This window comes from Montipora capricornis, chromosome 11 (genome assembly GCF_036669925.1).
Source record: "Montipora capricornis isolate CH-2021 chromosome 11, ASM3666992v2, whole genome shotgun sequence".
Lineage (NCBI taxonomy): Eukaryota > Metazoa > Cnidaria > Anthozoa > Scleractinia > Acroporidae > Montipora > Montipora capricornis.
In genome coordinates, this window is record NC_090893.1 from 5122610 (window position 1) to 5141619 (window position 19010).

A 19010-nucleotide genomic window follows, 5' to 3' on the forward strand; every position below is an offset into this window, starting at 1 on the left:
TTTAATATATATAGTTGTTGCCATTTAATTTTAATAAATAAAACAAGGAAATAAATAGCTCCTTGAGTACGCCATGCAAGGGAGAAAAGATACGCATTACCTGTCACCTTCGTTTCCGGTGTTCATTAGCGGTATGTCAATCTTCAATACCTGTCAAATGACCATGTAGTGTGTAGATCATCACAAACAAAACAATTCGTGTGACCTGATCTGTAGACCCGAGCGCCGGTGCTTTGACTGTCCAGTTTATTTCAACAACTTAGGAATGCGTAATACCTGGTAGGGCGGTCTTTCAAGTGTGCCTTTTTGACATAACACTGATACTTGAACACTATACACTTTTCTAAAAGCAATGTCAACTTTCTTTGTAACAACGATAAAGTCATTGAAAATGATGGATGAATGAAGGCAATACATACAAGACCGATTTTTAGGTCACATAGACATCTTTGATTCTATATGCACTTCTTTAGTGTCAACCAAATCTCAGGGAATTATCATTACCTGGTAAAACTGTGGCATTAATGCCGATACCTTTTATGGACTGTATTATCGTGAAAAGTGGTGCGACGCTGCCGAAATAACTATTTCCTAACAGTCCTTGTGCGATGTAACTGCCTTTTTAATGGACATTCTGAACATGGTCACTGTTTGAGAATTATCCTGGATGGCTGCTTGTGATTACAGTAGTGAAAACAATTATTTTCACCAGGAACACGAAATGAATCGGTAAGGTAGAGCATGTGTTTGTGTCATATATAGCTGGGTCGGCTTTGAAAGAGTGAAGTGGTAATAGAATCTAAATAGGTTGCTATATATTTGTGACGTTGCAGACGGAGACAATAAGTCCACACTGAATCTGCTTAATCGGATCGTGACATTTGAATTTCCTTGCCCATCTGGCAAGGAGTCAAAATCCACTAGCCCCGGGTTATCTTTGCACTATATTGGCGAATCTGCCAATAAATATGGCTCAGGACAAGACTTTAAGTTTGGCAAACCATGTGCTTTGTCAAGTGACTACAGTAGCTTCTATTTGCGTAATCGAACAGTTTCTGTATGTGAATATGTCTAGAGTCTGTAAATTTAAAAGAAAGTCACAATGCGAAGTGTTCCTTAGTTTGCAACCTTCCCCTGTTACATTTCTCCTCCCGGTGGCAAGAGACATCCTCGATCCGATGATGTTGGTATTTGATGGTTATTTTATCGTCACTCGGGGTAATTTCAATGAAAAAAGAAACAAATCAAAAAAGCAAGGTGACACACCAAAACACCAACCCAGTGTGGCCAACACATCACGCATGCGCAGAACCATTTCACCCGTCAATAAGTAGCCATCTCAAGTGTATTAAGGCTTGACCAGCCTAATTATTATGTTTATTTTTATTTGAAGGGAAAGCAATTGTCCAGGGCCTATAAAAGTTGGCAGCTATTCCAGACATTCTTGTCACGTGACACTGGGTATCCTGTATTTTTATGCGTATTTCAAAGTCTCGTGCGTTTTTCAAAACTAGAATGTAAAAAATTTGCTGTTCGAAGCGGTACTGCTTGCCCTTTTATGAACCTCCTTGTTACTCCTGGTGGACATCAGGAACTTCTGCCGTGGGGACTTTTTGTAGAGGACAAATGTTTTTCACAGGATCTTGATATCAGCAAGCAAGTCAGAAATTTAAAGAAAACGACAAAATTTTTGAATTTACATGACATGTTGCGACAGCAACTTCTGTCACCTTCAGTTGATTAATGTACAAAGCGTTAAGTTGAATTTATAAGTCGGAAAAAGTGCTAATTATGCCAGTAACAACGGAATGTACATAAAACGTGACAATGTGAGAATTAAGAGGATAGTTTTAGATTTACGTGATGCAGTTGTTGATTAAAAGCTCTAGGTCACGCTATTTTAAGTATTTTTGTTTAATTTTGTTAATTATGAGCTCTAAACGTCAAATTGGCAGAGCAAGAGTCTTTCATTTGCAAAATCACGGCCTCATAACAACGGAGAATGATTTTCCAGCTGTGTAAATGACATTTTGATATAGACTGATATCAATTTGAAAACAAAGTGGGCCGACGTTTTTCAAATTTACCCAAATTCAATCCATTTCTATCCTCTCCAGTTTTGTCCATCCATGTCCCTTCTTGGCTTCCCTGTGTTTTGTTAGAGTTCTTCCTAACCGACCATTTAACTCTTAAACGGGGTGGGGGGGGGGATCATGTGACAAAGTCTATTTATAGTAGTAGTGACATGATAAACATCCAAATATCTTTCCTTCAAATAAAAGTATGCATAATAATTAGGCTGGTCAAGCCTTGATACATTTGGGATGGACAGCTGTTTTGGCCTTCCTGTGCCTCGCCAGCATGGCGTTGCTAACATAGCAGGCGGGTGTTTTAAGTGCCACCTCCAAATTCTACGAATGTATTTGGAGCTGCCACTTAAGGGAGTGTCTACAACTTTCTTTGGGTACGCTATGCTGAAATGAGTCTATGCAAGGCCGAAACAGCTGTTCATGGTTGCTAACTGACCGTGTGAAATGGTTGTGGGAATGCGTGATGTGTTGGCCACTCCGAGTTGGTGTTACGGTGTGTCAACTTGCTTTTTTCTAATTTGTTAGACGCTGTCTAATGCTTTTTGCTCTGCATTTCCAACTCTGAAGAGGCGTATTTTGTTGAGCATCAAACAAAAAAAGTATCTTCATTCACTGAAAGCGACGGTATTACTTTAATGAACTCCCTCAAGGAGGAACTGCCAAGAAAAAAATCAAATTAATCACCTACTCAAGTAAATTAAGGCATGGGCCTTCAGCTGGACCCAAATTATTACACAAAAAAGTAAGGGGGTGGTCTAACTTTTGAATGTATAGTAATAACAACCTAAGACTTTCACAGACTAATACCGTCACAAAAGTTTTAATATTGATGTGGATTACGTATGCAAATGAGGTCAGGTGACCTTTTACGGCCACAAAACTCAAAATAAAAAACGGCAACAGTTTATGCTAAAATTTATTTGACTTCGGTGCTACTAGATTAGTCAAAATGGTAAAAGCAAACGAACTGTGCTTGGCCTTGGTTAAATGTGTCTTAGTTTAGGAAATATACGGCATTTTGCACTAGTGCCCAGTGTCCTGTGGGAAAAGATTTATTTTTCGGACATTTATTAAAATTATCTTGAATGTCCAAGCACAAAAATGATGTACCCAATAGTGTTAACATCATAAAAGGTAAATCCGGCCACCAGAAAATTATAAAAAGTGTTGCCGTTTAGCTGAGATTCTGTGCTTTTCACGTGATAATATATCATTTTATAGAGCGGTTAAGGTTTCACATTTTATTGTTGTTTAAAATGTTCCAAATCTGGGCCCAGGCCTTAATTCACCTGAGTACAACTACTCTGGACAAAAACTGAAACTTAGCATAAAACGTGCAGGAAAAACGTGCAGGAAAAATTTGTAATCGGAGTTCCATAATCCAGGTGTTCGCTAGTTTAAGAATGCAATGCATGTGTATGTGGTTAAATTGATATGCAGCTCTGGAGTTTCGAGCTTTCAGACTTTTAAAGTCTTGTCTGCATAATATAATAAGATGCATTTACGAGCTGGTGAGTAAGTGACGTCACTTTCCTAGATCCAACCTTCTGAAGTCCAATCGGTCCTATTTGAACGTGATCAAAGACGGACCAAAACTTAATCTCAAAATATTTAGCCTTTGGTATAAAAATCAAAGCTCAAACGTTTGCCAGTCAGGTGTTTAACAAACTCAATTTCAAAATCTAAATATGAAAAAAAGGATTTTTTTTAACATATACGAGCACTTAAACAACTTTCAAGAACATTGATCCCAATGCAGTTTCTTATTAGTGTGTTTGTTGCTCGCATATACTCCAAAAAATGTGGAAACCTTTAACTTGTAATTTTAAATGATGTCCGTATCAAGTCCCCTAATTACTGGGTTACCACATCGCAATGCAGACAGAAATCGAGTTTAATTTCTCTATTTTCTGTTTTTTCCTTTTTTTCTCGTATTGGGAAACGTCTTTACTGTCGCTTTCCTGCTAAGTAGTGTCTTTGTGTGCAGAGTCCTCTGCGCGGAAGTTTTGTAGGTTTCAGGGGGTAGTAGAAATGTGTACATTTTTATCCGGTGGACACGTTACAATATTTAATTAACCTGCAATGGCATCTTAGTCATTGGAACGGGTTTTAGTGGATCTTTAAACAAAATATACTATTATGGAGCTCAAGAATGGAACGTCAATTGGATAAACAGGACAGGCGGTGGAAAATAAATATCTACACTCATAATAGTGACGAGTGATTGTCTTCGATAACACTTGCATCTTTTCCCGTCGATATAAAAGTGAGCTTTGTTGCTAATATTTTGCTAACGGTAGAGTTATGCGCAACACTGAACTCAAATGGCGCATTCTGTATGGGTTTAACAAACATTGAAGGAATCTAACGCCTTGAATGAATTTGTGTTTACTGAAGTCGCATTTCAGTTGTCTTAATATTTACATTTTGTATTTAACTCTGCAGTCGACAGGTAAAAATAAGTGGAAATGTGACGGCGAAGAATTATTTGAAAGAAAGCTTGTCTATTTTGTGCTATATTATTCACGGAAAAGGTTGTTCAAGAAATTCACCCGAAAACGTACTTTCCCCTCGTCTAATAGTAGGAAGTTAGTGTCAAAGGGACAGTTTCACGGTTTTGCGCATGTCCAAGCTGTATCGCTAGCAGTTGTAAATTTTACGGTTTCTTACTGAACCAGATGATGTTAATTAAACACAGAGTATTAAAGCAAATACACTGAATGACTAAGGCCCAAATTTGGTGAAAGACACTGCGGGTTTACGCAGAAAATATCGAACTTAGTTTTGATCTCGAATTTATTGTACGGGTCGAAAATTTATTCTACGCACGAGTAATCTATTCGCATGCAATAGGTTCATAACACAAAGGAAATGATTACAAAAGTAATTCCAATGAGGTAATACATTACTATGGGATTGTTTCCGTTTCTTGCATCAGTGCTTTCGATTGTTTCAATAACAATGGAAATAAATGGGCTGACGTGACAGTTTGCCCATGCGCGGAGACGTAAAACTCTCCCTTTAAGATCATGTACTTCCCAAACTTTCAGCTTCCAAAGAGCTTTCTAACCTTTAATTATTAAATGCCTAGTCAAATCTCGCACGATCGCCGCCGTCTTAAATTAGCTCAGCAGCCCGGCGGCATGTTCATAACGTTATTGAGGGCAACCTGAAGTTTTGCAAAAAGCTTGAACACACAAAGCTGTTACGATTCCTCTTGGTATTCCAGCAACATAAACTGCTCAAAAAGGTCAGAGAAAGACAGCAAAAGAGGTATTTGTTGTAATTGTCGCCCAGTGAAGAGAAAAACCTCAGCAAAACCTCAGGTAATCAAGCTTGACAGTTCATGTTCCACACATTTCCGAGAAGCATGGCTTACCCCCAAAGGACTTAAGAGAAATTTTACTGTCTAATAATGAAGTGCGAAAACAACTTTGATTGCTCGTGTATTGAACGTTTTTTAATTAACATGCTCAATGTACAAGTGACTTTTTTTTTACATTTGCTCCCTTGATTGTTTTTAACACTCCCTTCCACGTAGTTGTACATTTTTAGTTCATTATTTATCCATATAATTTGTGTTAATTTTGACGATGAAAACGTCAATTTCTTTTTTACAACCTTTTTAAAATTAAAAAGAGAATATAATATAATATCTGATTTTGTCCCACTTTGTTCCAAGGATATTTATGCAAATTTCAAAACTTAAACACAAAGGGATTGTGTAGTTTTCATCAGCCTCCAGAAATTGTTTACATATGACAGATCTCCCAGGATGGAATGACTGTTCCTTTCTTTGTTCCCAGTTAAATATATATGGACCCAAAATTCATTTTTCCCACACGCACTCACTTGAAATAGGAAAGCGTTTTCCCCCCTAAGAGCAAATATGTTTTGCTTCAATAAATTTTACGCTGGAAACAAGGTCTGGAAGGGGGTCCTGATCCCCCATTCCCCCTCCTTTTTCACGCGAATCCCGTATCCCGCACTCGTTGTCTTCGCTTTTCCGAATCCCGTTTTTTTCCTCAATAATTTGTTTAAAAGGACTAATTTTTGCATAAGCTCATGAAATTAAGATGTAGATTTGACCTTTTGGTTGTTATTTTGATTTTACGCGTGTTGTGAAACTACTGCAAAATGCAATTAGTTCTTCATACCTCAGTACGATGAAAGAGCCTGATATGAAAGAGTGATGGGTTTTCCTGTACGCGTGCGCACTGTCCTTGATGAAACAGTTTACAGGAAAACCGTCGACGGCGTCTTCCCCATTGGTGCTACTGTCCTCATTGCCGCTGGAGTCAGTCATACTCTGACAGCTGGTCATCAGCTGAACTGGGTTCCTCAGTGACTGAGTCGCCAACAGGTAGCTCTCTCATCTAATCCGGTAAAAGTTTTTAAATGCTTTTGAAATTTAAAAAGCTATTTTTTATCCTCGCCGAGCGAGACATAAAACATTTCCTTGTGGATCGTCTGTCGCCAGGAAGAACGACACCAAAACTCCGACAGTGCTCTCCATAGAAGCAGACCTGGCATCAATACTTGCCATTGCTCGCGGTTAAACGATCCTCTCGATAACAATAAAAGCTAAGAGCTTGAGCGTTATTGAAATGTGTCGAGTATTAATTCAACCACGAGCGGCACGCTCACTCTCCACAGTGTCTCCAGGCATCTGGCAAATAATAAATAGGTTACAATAGGTTTTAACGTAAAAAGGTTTGCTTAATATAAAAGGCAGACAACTTCTTTCTCTTTAAGAAAGAGATTTGCCGGGTTTTTTTCCAAAACCTAAAATATCAATTCTCACAGAATGTTGCATCTCCTTCGATAAAGTGATTTTACTTGACCCGTAAAATATATAGTGGAAAATTACACGCTATATGTACGTAAAAGCCCCTATCACATGGTGTATACAAGATCCAGGAAAAAACAAATTACACAAAAACACAACACACAATAATGACAGCACTAAAGAGATAAATTATTCGACACTTATTGTAATACTTTTCTTCCTTTATTACGTGAAATTCTTCATTTTACATTTTTCTTTACTGCACTAACCAACCACAGTGTGGTGTATAAGTCCAACCACAGTGTGGGTGTATAAGTCCAACCACAGTGTGGGTGTATAAGTCCAACCACAGTGTGGGTGTATAAGTCCAACCACAGTGTGGGTGTATAAGTCCAACCACAGTGTGGATGTATAAGTCCAACCACAGTGTGGATGTATAAGTCCAACCACAGTGTGGATGTATAAGTCCAACCACAGTGTGGGTGTATAAGTCCAACCACAGTGTGGGTGTATAAGTCCATCCACAGTGGGGGTGTATAAGTCCAACCACAGTGTGGGTGTATAAGTCCAACCACAGTGTGGGTGTATAAGTCCAACCACAGTGTGGGTGTATAAGTCCAACCACAGTGTGGGTGTATAAGTCCAACCACAGTGTGGGTGTATAAGTCCAACCACAGTGTGGGTGTATAAGTCCAACCACAGTGTGGGTGTATAAGTCCAACCACAGTGTGGGTGTATAAGTCCAACCACAGTGTGGGTGTATAAGTCCAACCACAGTGTGGGTGTATAAGTCCAACCACAGTGTGGGTGTATAAGTCCAACCACAGTGTGGGTGTATAAGTCCAACCACAGTGTGGGTGTATAAGTCCAACCACAGTGGGTGTATAAGTCCAACCACAGTGTGGGTGTATAAGTCCAACCACAGTGTGGGTGTATAAGTCCAACCACAGTGTGGGTGTATAAGTCCAACCACAGTGTGGGTGTATAAGTCCAACCACAGTGTGGGTGTATAAGTCCAACCACAGTGTGGGTGTATAAGTCCAACCACAGTGTGGGTGTATAAGTCCAACCACAGTGTGGGTGTATAAGTCCAACCACAGTGTGGGTGTATAAGTCCAACCACAGTGTGGGTGTATAAGTCCAACCACAGTGTGGGTGTATAAGTCCAACCACAGTGTGGGTGTATAAGTCCAACCACAGTGTGGGTGTATAAGTCCAACCACAGTGTGGGTGTATAAGTCCAACCACAGTGTGGGTGTATAAGTCCAACCACAGTGTGGATGTATAAGTCCAACCACAGTGTGGGTGTATAAGTCCAACCACAGTGTGGGTGTATAAGTCCAACCACAGTGTGGATGTATAAGTCCAACCACAGTGTGGATGTATAAGTCCAACCACAGTGTGGGTGTATAAGTCCAACCACAGTGTGGGTGTATAAGTCCAACCACAGTGTGGGTGGAGAAGTCCAACCACAGTGTGGGTGAATAAGTCCAGCCACAGTGTGGGTGAATAAGTCCAGCCACAGTGTGGGTGAATAAGGCCAGCCACAGTGTGGGGGAATAAGTACAGCCACAGTGTGGGTGTATAAGTCCGGCCACAGTGTGGGTGTATAAGTCCAACCACAGTGTGGGTGTATAAGTCCAACCACAGTGTGGGTGTATAAGTCCAACCACAGTGTGGGTGAATCAGTCCAGCCACAGTGTGGGTTAATAAGTCCAGCCACAGTGTGGGTTAATAAGTCCAGCCACAGTGTGGGTGAATAAGTCCAGCCACAGTGTGGGTGAATAAGTCCAGCCACAGTGTGGGTGAATAAGTCCAACCACAGTGTGGGTGTATAAGTCCAACCACAGTGTGGGTGTATAAGTCCAACCACAGTGTGGGTGTATAAGTCCAACCACAGTGTGGGTGAATAAGTCCAGCCACAGTGTGGGTGAATAAGTCCAGCCACAGTGTGGGTGAATAAGTCCAGCCACAGTGTGGGTGAATAAGTCCAGCCACAGTGTGGGTGAATAAGTCCAGCCACAGTGTGGGTGTATAAGTCCAGCCACAGTGTGGGTGTATAAGTCCAACCACAGTGTGGGTGTATAAGTCCAGCCACAGTGTGGGTGAATAAGTCCAGCCACAGTGTGGGTGAATAAGTCCAGCCACAGTGTGGGTGAATAAGTCCAGCCACAGTGTGGGTGAATAAGTCCAGCCACAGTGTGGGTGAATAAGTCCAGCCACAGTGTGGGTGAATAAGTCCAGCCACAGTGTGGGTGAATAAGTCCAACCACAGTGTGGGTGTATAAGTCCAACCACAGTGTGGGTGTATAAGTCCAACCACAGTGTGGGTGTATAAGTCCAACCACAGTGTGGGTGTATAAGTCCAACCACAGTGTGGGTGTATAAGTCCAACCACAGTGTGGGTGTATAAGTCCAACCACAGTGTGGGTGTATAAGTCCAACCACAGTGTGGGTGTATAAGTCCAACCACAGTGTGGGTGTATAAGTCCAACCACAGTGTGGGTGTATAAGTCCAACCACAGTGTGGGTGTATAAGTCCAACCACAGTGTGGGTGTATAAGTCCAACCACAGTGTGGGTGTATAAGTCCAACCACAGTGTGGGTGTATAAGTCCAACCACAGTGTGGGTGTATAAGTCCAACCACAGTGTGGGTGTATAAGTCCAACCACAGTGTGGGTGTATAAGTCCAACCACAGTGTGGGTGTATAAGTCCAACCACAGTGTGGGTGTATAAGTCCAACCACAGTGTGGGTGTATAAGTCCAACCACAGTGTGGGTGTATAAGTCCAACCACAGTGTGGGTGTATAAGTCCAACCACAGTGTGGGTGTATAAGTCCAACCACAGTGTGGGTGTATAAGTCCAACCACAGTGTGGGTGTATAAGTCCAACCACAGTGTGGGTGTATAAGTCCAACCACAGTGTGGGTGTATAAGTCCAACCACAGTGTGGGTGTATAAGTCCAACCACAGTGTGGGTGTATAAGTCCAACCACAGTGTGGGTGTATAAGTCCAACCACAGTGTGGGTGTATAAGTCCAACCACAGTGTGGGTGTATAAGTCCAACCACAGTGTGGGTGTATAAGTCCAACCACAGTGTGGGTGTATAAGTCCAACCACAGTGTGGGTGTATAAGTCCAACCACAGTGTGGGTGTATAAGTCCAACCACAGTGTGGGTGTATAAGTCCAACCACAGTGTGGGTGTATAAGTCCAACCACAGTGTGGGTGTATAAGTCCAACCACAGTGTGGGTGTATAAGTCCAACCACAGTGTGGGTGTATAAGTCCAACCACAGTGTGGGTGTATAAGTCCAACCACAGTGTGGGTGTATAAGTCCAACCACAGTGTGGGTGTATAAGTCCAACCACAGTGTGGGTGTATAAGTCCAACCACAGTGTGGGTGTATAAGTCCAACCACAGTGTGGGTGTATAAGTCCAACCACAGTGTGGGTGTATAAGTCCAACCACAGTGTGGGTGTATAAGTCCAACCACAGTGTGGGTGTATAAGTCCAACCACAGTGTGGGTGTATAAGTCCAACCACAGTGTGGGTGTATAAGTCCAACCACAGTGTGGGTGTATAAGTCCAACCACAGTGTGGGTGTATAAGTCCAACCACAGTGTGGGTGTATAAGTCCAACCACAGTGTGGGTGTATAAGTCCAACCACAGTGTGGGTGTATAAGTCCAACCACAGTGTGGGTGTATAAGTCCAACCACAGTGTGGGTGTATAAGTCCAACCACAGTGTGGGTGTATAAGTCCAACCACAGTGTGGGTGTATAAGTCCAACCACAGTGTGGGTGTATAAGTCCAACCACAGTGTGGGTGTATAAGTCCAACCACAGTGTGGGTGTATAAGTCCAACCACAGTGTGGGTGTATAAGTCCAACCACAGTGTGGGTGTATAAGTCCAACCACAGTGTGGGTGTATAAGTCCAACCACAGTGTGGGTGTATAAGTCCAACCACAGTGTGGGTGTATAAGTCCAACCACAGTGTGGGTGTATAAGTCCAACCACAGTGTGGGTGTATAAGTCCAACCACAGTGTGGGTGTATAAGTCCAACCACAGTGTGGGTGTATAAGTCCAACCACAGTGTGGGTGTATAAGTCCAACCACAGTGTGGGTGTATAAGTCCAACCACAGTGTGGGTGTATAAGTCCAACCACAGTGTGGGTGTATAAGTCCAACCACAGTGTGGGTGTATAAGTCCAACCACAGTGTGGGTGTATAAGTCCAACCACAGTGTGGGTGTATAAGTCCAACCACAGTGTGGGTGTATAAGTCCAACCACAGTGTGGGTGTATAAGTCCAACCACAGTGTGGGTGTATAAGTCCAACCACAGTGTGGGTGTATAAGTCCAACCACAGTGTGGGTGTATAAGTCCAACCACAGTGTGGGTGTATAAGTCCAACCACAGTGTGGGTGTATAAGTCCAACCACAGTGTGGGTGTATAAGTCCAACCACAGTGTGGGTGTATAAGTCCAACCACAGTGTGGGTGTATAAGTCCAACCACAGTGTGGGTGTATAAGTCCAACCACAGTGTGGGTGTATAAGTCCACCACAGTGTGGGTGTATAAGTCCAACCACAGTGTGGGTGTATAAGTCCAACCACAGTGTGGGTGTATAAGTCCAACCACAGTGTGGGTGTATAAGTCCAACCACAGTGTGGGTGTATAAGTCCAACCACAGTGTGGGTGTATAAGTCCAACCACAGTGTGGGTGTATAAGTCCAACCACAGTGTGGGTGTATAAGTCCAACCACAGTGTGGGTGTATAAGTCCAACCACAGTGTGGGTGTATAAGTCCAACCACAGTGTGGGTGTATAAGTCCAACCACAGTGTGGGTGTATAAGTCCAACCACAGTGTGGGTGTATAAGTCCAACCACAGTGTGGGTGTATAAGTCCAACCACAGTGTGGGTGTATAAGTCCAACCACAGTGTGGGTGTATAAGTCCAACCACAGTGTGGGTGTATAAGTCCAACCACAGTGTGGGTGTATAAGTCCAACCACAGTGTGGGTGTATAAGTCCAACCACAGTGTGGGTGTATAAGTCCAACCACAGTGTGGGTGTATAAGTCCAACCACAGTGTGGGTGTATAAGTCCAACCACAGTGTGGGTGTATAAGTCCAACCACAGTGTGGGTGTATAAGTCCAACCACAGTGTGGGTGTATAAGTCCAACCACAGTGTGGGTGTATAAGTCCAACCACAGTGTGGGTGTATAAGTCCAAAACCACAGTGTGGGTGTATAAGTCCAAACCACAAGTGTGGGTGTATAAGTCCACCCACAGATGTGGGTGTATAAGTCCAACCACAGTGTGGGTGTATAAGTCCAACCACAGTGTGGGTGTATAAGTCCAACCCCCAGTGTGGGTGTATAAGTCCAAACCACAGTGTGTGGTGTATAAGTCCAAACCACAGTGTGGGGTGGTCTAAGTCCAACCACAGTGTGGGGGTATAAGTCCAAACCCCAGTGTGGGTGTTCTATAAGTCAAACCACAGTGGGGGTGTATAAGTCAACCCCCAGTGTGGGTGTATAAGTCCAACCGAACAGTGGTGGGGTGTATAAGTCTCAACCACAGTGCTGGGTGTATAAGTCCAACCACAGTGTGGGTGCTAAGTCCAACCACAGTGTGGGTGTATAAGTTCCAACCACAGTGTGGGTGTATAAGTCCAACCACAGTGTGGGTGTATAAGTCCAACCACAGTGTCGGGTTGTACTAAGGTCCAACCACAGTGTGGGTGTATAAGTCCAACCAACAGTGTGGGTGTATAGTCCAAACCACAGTGTGGGTGTATAAGATCAACCACCAGGTGTGGGTGGATAAGTTCCAAACCACAGGTGGGTGTATAAGTCCAACCACAGTGTGGGTGTATAAGTCCAACCACAGTGTGGGTGTATAAGTCCAACCACAGTGTGGGTGTATAAGTCCAACCACAGTGTGGGTGTATAAGTCCAACCACAGTGTGGGTGTATAAGTCCAACCACAGTGTGGGTGTATAAGTCCAACCACAGTGTGGGTGTATAAGTCCAACCACAGTGTGGGTGTATAAGTCCAACCACAGTGTGGGTGTATAAGTCCAACCACAGTGTGGGTGTATAAGTCCAACCACAGTGTGGGTGTATAAGTCCAACCACAGTGTGGGTGTATAAGTCCAACCACAGTGTGGGTGTATAAGTCCAACCACAGTGTGGGTGTATAAGTCCAACCACAGTGTGGGTGTATAAGTCCAACCACAGTGTGGGTGTATAAGTCCAACCACAGTGTGGGTGTATAAGTCCAACCACAGTGTGGGTGTATAAGTCCAACCACAGTGTGGGTGTATAAGTCCAACCACAGTGTGGGTGTATAAGTCCAACCACAGTGTGGGTGTATAAGTCCAACCACAGTGTGGGTGTATAAGTCCAACCACAGTGTGGGTGTATAAGTCCAACCACAGTGTGGGTGTATAAGTCCAACCACAGTGTGGGTGTATAAGTCCAACCACAGTGTGGGTGTATAAGTCCAACCACAGTGTGGGTGTATAAGTCCAACCACAGTGTGGGTGTATAAGTCCAACCACAGTGTGGGTGTATAAGTCCAACCACAGTGTGGGTGTATAAGTCCAACCACAGTGTGGGTGTATAAGTCCAACCACAGTGTGGGTGTATAAGTCCAACCACAGTGTGGGTGTATAAGTCCAACCACAGTGTGGGTGTATAAGTCCAACCACAGTGTGGGTGTATAAGTCCAACCACAGTGTGGGTGTATAAGTCCAACCACAGTGTGGGTGTATAAGTCCAACCACAGTGTGGGTGTATAAGTCCAACCACAGTGTGGGTGTATAAGTCCAACCACAGTGTGGGTGTATAAGTCCAACCACAGTGTGGGTGTATAAGTCCAACCACAGTGTGGGTGTATAAGTCCAACCACAGTGTGGGTGTATAAGTCCAACCACAGTGTGGGTGTATAAGTCCAACCACAGTGTGGGTGTATAAGTCCAACCACAGTGTGGGTGTATAAGTCCAACCACAGTGTGGGTGTATAAGTCCAACCACAGTGTGGGTGTATAAGTCCAACCACAGTGTGGGTGTATAAGTCCAACCACAGTGTGGGTGTATAAGTCCAACCACAGTGTGGGTGAATAAGACCAGCCACAGTGTGGGTGAATACGTACAGCCACAGTGTGGGTGATTAAGTCCAGCATCAGTGTGGGTGTATAAGTCCAGCCACAGTGTGGGTGAATAAGTCCAGCCACAGTGTGGGTGTATAAGTCCAACCACAGTGTGGGTGTATAAGTCCAACCACAGTGTGGGTGTATAAGTCCAACCACAGTGTGGGTGTATAAGTCCAACCACAGTGTGGGTGTATAAGTCCAACCACAGTGTGGGTGTATAAGTCCAACCACAGTGTGGGTGTATAAGTCCAACCACAGTGTGGGTGTATAAGTCCAACCACAGTGTGGGTGTATAAGTCCAACCACAGTGTGGGTGTATAAGTCCAACCACAGTGTGGGTGTATAAGTCCAACCACAGTGTGGGTGTATAAGTCCAACCACAGTGTGGGTGTATAAGTCCAACCACAGTGTGGGTGTATAAGTCCAACCACAGTGTGGGTGTATAAGTCCAACCACAGTGTGGGTGTATAAGTCCAACCACAGTGTGGGTGTATAAGTCCAACCACAGTGTGGGTGTATAAGTCCAACCACAGTGTGGGTGTATAAGTCCAACCACAGTGTGGGTGTATAAGTCCAACCACAGTGTGGGTGTATAAGTCCAACCACAGTGTGGGTGTATAAGTCCAACCACAGTGTGGGTGTATAAGTCCAACCACAGTGTGGGTGTATAAGTCCAACCACAGTGTGGGTGTATAAGTCCAACCACAGTGTGGGTGTATAAGTCCAACCACAGTGTGGGTGTATAAGTCCAACCACAGTGTGGGTGTATAAGTCCAACCACAGTGTGGGTGTATAAGTCCAACCACAGTGTGGGTGTATAAGTCCAACCACAGTGTGGGTGTATAAGTCCAACCACAGTGTGGGTGTATAAGTCCAACCACAGTGTGGGTGTATAAGTCCAACCACAGTGTGGGTGTATAAGTCCAACCACAGTGTGGGTGTATAAGTCCAACCACAGTGTGGGTGTATAAGTCCAACCACAGTGTGGGTGTATAAGTCCAACCACAGTGTGGGTGTATAAGTCCAACCACAGTGTGGGTGTATAAGTCCAACCACAGTGTGGGTGTATAAGTCCAACCACAGTGTGGGTGTATAAGTCCAACCACAGTGTGGGTGTATAAGTCCAACCACAGTGTGGGTGTATAAGTCCAACCACAGTGTGGGTGTATAAGTCCAACCACAGTGTGGGTGTATAAGTCCAACCACAGTGTGGGTGTATAAGTCCAACCACAGTGTGGGTGTATAAGTCCAACCACAGTGTGGGTGTATAAGTCCAACCACAGTGTGGGTGTATAAGTCCAACCACAGTGTGGGTGTATAAGTCCAACCACAGTGTGGGTGTATAAGTCCAACCACAGTGTGGGTGTATAAGTCCAACCACAGTGTGGGTGTATAAGTCCAACCACAGTGTGGGTGTATAAGTCCAACCACAGTGTGGGTGTATAAGTCCAACCACAGTGTGGGTGTATAAGTCCAACCACAGTGTGGGTGTATAAGTCCAACCACAGTGTGGGTGTATAAGTCCAACCACAGTGTGGGTGTATAAGTCCAACCACAGTGTGGGTGTATAAGTCCAACCACAGTGTGGGTGTATAAGTCCAACCACAGTGTGGGTGTATAAGTCCAACCACAGTGTGGGTGTATAAGTCCAACCACAGTGTGGGTGTATAAGTCCAACCACAGTGTGGGTGTATAAGTCCAACCACAGTGTGGGTGTATAAGTCCAACCACAGTGTGGGTGTATAAGTCCAACCACAGTGTGGGTGTATAAGTCCAACCACAGTGTGGGTGTATAAGTCCAACCACAGTGTGGGTGTATAAGTCCAACCACAGTGTGGGTGTATAAGTCCAACCACAGTGTGGGTGTATAAGTCCAACCACAGTGTGGGTGTATAAGTCCAACCACAGTGTGGGTGTATAAGTCCAACCACAGTGTGGGTGTATAAGTCCAACCACAGTGTGGGTGTATAAGTCCAACCACAGTGTGGGTGTATAAGTCCAACCACAGTGTGGGTGTATAAGTCCAACCACAGTGTGGGTGTATAAGTCCAACCACAGTGTGGGTGTATAAGTCCAACCACAGTGTGGGTGTATAAGTCCAACCACAGTGTGGGTGTATAAGTCCAACCACAGTGTGGGTGTATAAGTCCAACCACAGTGTGGGTGTATAAGTCCAACCACAGTGTGGGTGTATAAGTCCAACCACAGTGTGGGTGTATAAGTCCAACCACAGTGTGGGTGTATAAGTCCAACCACAGTGTGGGTGTATAAGTCCAACCACAGTGTGGGTGTATAAGTCCAACCACAGTGTGGGTGTATAAGTCCAACCACAGTGTGGGTGTATAAGTCCAACCACAGTGTGGGTGTATAAGTCCAACCACAGTGTGGGTGTATAAGTCCAACCACAGTGTGGGTGTATAAGTCCAACCACAGTGTGGGTGTATAAGTCCAACCACAGTGTGGGTGTATAAGTCCAACCACAGTGTGGGTGTATAAGTCCAACCACAGTGTGGGTGTATAAGTCCAACCACAGTGTGGGTGTATAAGTCCAACCACAGTGTGGGTGTATAAGTCCAACCACAGTGTGGGTGTATAAGTCCAACCACAGTGTGGGTGTATAAGTCCAACCACAGTGTGGGTGTATAAGTCCAACCACAGTGTGGGTGTATAAGTCCAACCACAGTGTGGGTGTATACGTCCAACCACAGTGTGGGTTGTATAAGTCCAACCACAGTGTGGGTGTATGATAGTCCAACCACAGTGTGGGTGTATAAGTCCAAACCAACAGGGGTGGGTGGGTGTATAAGTCCAACCACAGTGTGGGTGTATAAGTAATACCACAGTGGCGGCTGTATAAGGTCCAACCACCGTGGGGGTGTATAAGTCCAAAACAGTGTGGGTGTATAAGTCCAACCACAGTGTGGGTGTATAAGTCAAACCACAGTGTGGGTGTATAAGGCAAACCACAGTGTGGCAGTATAAGTCCAACCACAGTGTGGGTGGATAAGTCCAACCACAGTGTGGGTGTATAAGTCCAACCACAGTGTCGGGTGTATAAGTCCCAACCACAGTGTGGGTGTATAAGTCCAACCACAGTGTGGGTGTATAAGTCCAACCACAGTGTGGGTGTATTAAGGCCAACCACAGGGTGGGTGTATAGTTCAAACCACATTGTGGATGTATAAGTCCAACCACAGTGTGGGTGTATAAGTCAAACCACAGTGTGGGTGTATAAGTCCAACCACAGGGTGGGTATATAAGTCCAACCACAGTGTGGGTGTATTAAGTCCAACCACAGTGTGGGTTGTATAAGTCCACCCACAGTGTGGGTGTAGAAGTCCAAACAGAGTGTGGTTGTATAAGTCCAACCACAGTGTGGGTGTATAAGTCAACCCACAGTGTGGGGGTAATAAAGTCCAACCTACAGTGTGGGTGTATAAGTCCAACCACAGTGTGGGTGTATAAGTCAAACACACAGTGTGGGTGTATAAGTCCAACCACAGTGTGGGAGGATAAGACCAACCACAGCGTGGGTGTATAAGTCCAAACCACAGTGTGGGTGTATAAGTCCAACCACAGTGTGGGTTGTATACGTCCAACCACAGTGTGGGTGTAGAAGTCCAACCCCCGTGTGGTTGTATCAAGTCCAACCACAGTGTGGGGTTATAAGTCCAACAAGGGTGTGGGTGTATAAGTCCAACCACAGTGTGGGTGTATAAGTCCAACCCACAGTGTGGGTGTATAAGTCCAACCACAAGTGTGGGTGTATAAGTCCAACCACACGTGGGGGTGTATAAGTCCAACCACAGTGTGGGTGTCTAAGTCCAACCACAGGGTGGGTGTATAAGTCCAACCACAGTGTGGGTGTATCAGTCCCAACCACAGTGTTGGTATATAAGTCCAACAACAGTGTGGGTATATAAGTCCAACCACAGTGTGGATGTATAAGTCCAACCACAGTGTGGTTGTATAAGTCCAACCACAGTGTGGGTGTATAAGTCCAAACACGCAGTGTGGGTGTATAAGTTCCAACCACAGTGTGGGGTTTGTATAACGTCCAAACCACAGGGTGGGTGTATAAGTACAACCACAGTGTGGGTGTATCGTCCAACCACAGTGTGGGTGTATAAGTCCAACCACAGGGTGGGTGTATAAGGTCCAACCACAGTGTGGGTGTATAAGTCCAACCACCAGTGTGGGTGTATAAGTGAACCAATACCACACACAGTGTGGGTGCTATACGTCCAACATACAGTGTGGGTGGTAAGTCCAACCACGCAGTGTGGGACGGTTTGGATCTAGTCCAACGCCACAAGTGTGGGTGTATAAGTCCAACCACACGTGTGGAGTGTATACGTCCCACCACAGTGTGGGTGGTTGATGTAAGTCCAACCACCGTGTGGGTGTTATAAGTCCATACCACAGTGTGGGTGTATAAGTCCAACAAACGTGTGGGGGTATTTAAGTCAAAACACAGTGTGGGTGTATAAGTCCAAACACAGTGTGGGTGTATCAGTCCAACCACAAGCTGTGGGTGTAGTAAGTACAACCACACGAGTGGGTGTATAAGTCCAACCACAGTGTGGGTGTATAAGTCCAACCACATTGTGTGGGTGTATAAGGCAACCACAGTGTGGGGTGTATAAGTCCAAACCACAGTGTGGGTGAATAAGTCCAGCCACAGTGTGGGTGAATAAGTCCAGCCACAGTGTGGGTGGAGAAGTCCAACCACAGTGTGGGTGTATAAGTCCAACCACAGTGTGGTGTATAAGTCCAACACAGTGTGGGTGAATAAGTCCAGCCACAGTGTGGGTGAAAAAGTCCAGCCACAGTGTGGGTGAATAAGTCCAGCCACAGTGTGGGTGAATAAGTCCAGCCACAGTGTGGGTGAATAAGTCCAGCCACAGTGTGGGTGTATAGGTCCAACCACAGTGTGGGTGTATAAGTCCAACCACAGTGTG